Below are 4,222 nucleotides of genomic sequence, written 5' to 3' on the forward strand. Positions count from 1 at the left end.
GATATCGGTCTCGGTTGCGATGCTATTGCCGTACATGTTACTCCTTTTGTGCCAGATGCCATATATGATGACTTGGGTAACTAATCTTCTTAGAATGCGAGTGAAAGTTGTTCTTCAGTATCCAACCAAATTCATAAAGCTTTCCAAGTGTGAAAAGAAAAGGGCATGTACCCCCGTCTTCTAGTTGCTTCATTCCAAAGGTCCACACTCACCTCACAACATAGAAAAAGTGGTCTTTTGACTCAACAACCATACTGCATAGGCAACAACTCGTTTCAATTGCATACCCCAGTTTGCAAGTCTCTCCCTGGTGGGGAGTCTGTTAAGGTGAGTAAGCCACATGGTGAAAGCATGGCGTGGAATGGCTCCTTTAAACCAAATCTGCTTTGTCCAGATCAGTGGAGTTTGTCGTGGCCGTAAAGCTTCCCAAGTTTGTTTTGTGTGAAACTTAAGTAGCTCTTTGTCCCCAACGAACCACAAAAATGAATCCAGCTCATACGATGATGCAGGAGGAGATATTGTTGTGAGATAGATGTGAAGAGCTTCAGCCTCTAGGGATTTGGCTGTCCTAATTTTCCAACCCGAGGGTGATGAAACAGAAGAGACAGTTGCAATTAGTGGGATACATGTTTGAGAAGACCCTGAGGGACCCATATAATCAATGAGTGGGCCGAAATGCGTCCAGGTATCGTACCAAAAGCTCAGAGACCTCCCATTACCTAGTTTGCATCGGATGAACTTATGGGCGATAGTCCTCATGTGGAGAAGAGCTCTCCAGGTCCAGGAGGTTTGCTTTTTCACATCCATCGACCAGAACCTTTGCAGAGTATAATCGCCATATCAGCTTCAAGCACAGAGTCTTATTCCACGATTTGAAACAGCGAAATCCTAGTCCACCCTCTTATCTTGGCAGGCATAGGGTGTACCAGGCTACTTTTGCAACAGGTCTCTTTATTATATCCCCACTCCACAAGAACCTTGTACAAAGACTTTCTATTTTTCTGATGCAACCCTTTGGTAAAATGAAAGATGAGGCCCAAAAATTTACTGTGCCGTAGATGACCGATGTGATTAGTTCCTTCCTGCCTGCATACGATAGAGCCCTAGAGGACCAAGAGGAAAATCTGTTCGTGAGCTTGTCAAGCAAAGGTCTGTAGTCTGACGGCCTTAGTTTGCGATACATCAGCGGTAGTCCCAAGTAGCGGATAGGCAGTGAACCAATATTGAAACCGAGCGAGGACATCCGCAAGGATTCAGTATGGTTCACACCTGCAAGGAACAACTCGGTCTTGGTCATGTTCATGGTGAGGCCAGAGGCGGAAGAAAAGTCTTGGAGCACTACCACAATCTGTTCCAAGGAGTTCATCTTACCATCAAAAAACACCATGATATCGTCTGCAAACGCTAGGTGAGTCACATGTGGGTCTGAAGCTGAGGGATGGTATCCAATGAGATTGGCAGAGTAGCTCTGGTTGAGCATCTGAGTGAATCCTTCCATAGCCAAGACGAAGAGATAGGGAGAGAGAGGGTCACCATGTCTTAGTCCTTGTGAGCCTTTGAAATAACCACAAGATTCACCGTTTATCGAGAGAGAGAACCTAGGAGTTGTGAAGCACTCTCTAACCAATTTGATGAAGTGGCATGGGAAGTTCATGGTCTTAAGAATATTGGTGATGAAGTCCCAGTGCACCGAGTCGAATGCTTTTTTTAGATCAACCTTTAACATTCCTCGTTCCAAGATGTGCTTTTGATTGTACCCTTGGATTAGCTCTGTAGCTAGCAGCATGTTTTCCACCATAAGCCTACCAGGGATGAAGGCAGATTGCGAGGACGAGATTAAGCTTTGGTGGACTGTTGATTCTGTTTGTTAAAAGCTTCGAGACCACTTTGTAGATAGTATTGCAGCAAGCAATAGGGCGGAAATCAGACATCTTGTTGGCCTTTGGTGTTTTTGGAATAGGAGTCAGGAGAGTTGAATTCCATTGCTTTAAAATTTGCCCACTTTTAAAGAATTCAAGAACAGCTTCTATGACATCCTGACCAACATTGTCCCAATGAGCCGTGAAGAATTCAACACAATATCCATCTGGGCATGGAGACTTGTTCTTTGGGAGTGAGAAAAACGCTTGCTTGATCTCTGCAGGCGAGAAAGGGGATAATAAGATCTGAGTATCTGAAACAGAACACCGTTGGGGGATGAGAGATGCTAGATCTTCTATTGATGGGGCATTGCACACTGTAGGTCCACCCAGAAGACGTTTATAATACTCAATGGCCAGGTTTTGGATATCCCTTTTCGAATCAACAATCTGGTCTGACTCATCAAGTAGGAAAATGATCTGATTTTGAGCTTGCCTTGTCTGGATCGTTCGGTAGAAGAATTTAGAATTGTTATCACCCTCTTCAAGCCAACAAATTATGGATTTTTGACGTAGAAACGATTCCTCCGCGCTAGCAAGGGTACACCTAGCTTATGAGCTTCCTTCTCCCTCTGAGCAGCAAGAGGGGTAGGCGCATTCAGCAACACTTGTTGGCATTGGATCAGCTCATCATACGCTTCCCGGACTCTCTTTTCAATCTCGGAGTAGTTGTCTTTGCAGAAAGTTTTAATGACCTTTTTGAGTTCTTTTAGCTTTTTCGAGACTTTCAGCATTTTTGAGCACCCAAAAGTAAAGGCATCCCACCACAATTTGACTAGAGGTGAAAATTCTGGGTTTTGATTCAGCAAGACGAGAAACTTGAAGGGTTTTTTCTGCTTTGGCTTGTCCTTGTCTAGGAAAAGGCAGCAAGGACTGTGGTCTGAGAAACCTGGTTCTCCAAACACACCCAAGGAGTTTGGAAAAGCAAGAAACCACTCATCATTTGCGAGGTGTCTATCCAGTTTTTTCGCCACCAAACCGATTTCATGTTTGTTTGACCAGGTGAAAGTATTTCCACAGAACGATAGGTCTGACAGTGTGGCACTTCTGAGACACTGACTTAGCTCTCTCATTCCACTAGAGGGTGGACCTGATACTGGGGAAGAGTGTTCATGGGGGAATAAGATCTGGTTGAAGTTACCCATGACTATCCAAGGCCTATTCAGAATAAACTGACTGGTAGCAAAAGCTTGAAGATCATACCACAGTGGTTTTCGAGACTCACTGGAGGTGGAGGAAGCATAAACTATAGTTACCGCTAATTCCGTAGGTACAAAAGGCATCTTGACAAGGCATGAGATCATCTGAAGGGACTTACAAATGATTGTTACCTTTACTGAAGGATGCCAAATTAGCCAGATCTTGCCAAGATCAGAATACTCGTAGTTATTTTCAAAATTCCAGCCTGGTAATGCACGAGTGGCTATATTAGGTGCATTCGCAGGGCTGACATGGGTCTTTAAGATCCCACCAAAAAGAGGTTGATGTACCTTTAACCATTTCCGAAATGTACGCCGCTTTACTAAATCGTTAAAACCCATAACATTCCAAATAAAATATCCATTGGGGGGGGGGTTTAGAGGGTTAAAGAGCCCCTAGCCCTGGCTCGAGAATCCTTGTTTTTGGTCATTCTCTTAGAGATGACTTTTAAGAACCTATCCGACTCTGCATTCAGGTTATCGTCCTCACCAGAGAAGTTGTGTCCTCCACTATATCCTTGTGTGAGAGATGAGAGAATAAGTTTGCACTCAGGTCTACACATAACTTGCTTTCATCAAAGTTTCCCAAAAAAGCCTTCGAGGGAACATGAGGAGAGGCCTTATTAGATGCAGGAGTGTGAGTATCCTTAGCCTTCCCTGGGCTCCCAGGGGCCAGAGGATGGGTTACTTCAGTGCTTTTCCTTTTCGATTTAGCAGGTTGCCATTCGAAGACCGGTGGAGGCTGGTTTGGACCTTGAGTAGTGCATACAGTCGCTGAAACCTTTCCAACGATTGGGAGCTGACTCTGAATCGGGGCCTTCCTTACTCTTTTGTCTTTTTTTGCTCTAGGGCAGGATTCACTTTTATGTTTGCCTGAACCACACAGGGTGCAAGAGGGGGGGGGGGGCTTTGGAACATCGCGAGACTGTATGTCCAACTTTTTTGCAGTGGCTACAGAGGGAGGGGAGCCAAGGGCTGGAAACTTGGATCCTCTTAACTTGTCCCGATTCAAACCTAGCATTACAGCTTCAGGGAGAGGCTTGCGGGGATCAATTATGGTGTAAACTTTTGCAACTTCCATGTTGGTAAGATTCTCAGTTTGAG

The sequence above is a fragment of the Camelina sativa genome, chromosome 11 (assembly GCF_000633955.1).
Source record: "Camelina sativa cultivar DH55 chromosome 11, Cs, whole genome shotgun sequence".
In the NCBI taxonomy this organism is placed as follows: domain Eukaryota; kingdom Viridiplantae; phylum Streptophyta; class Magnoliopsida; order Brassicales; family Brassicaceae; genus Camelina; species Camelina sativa.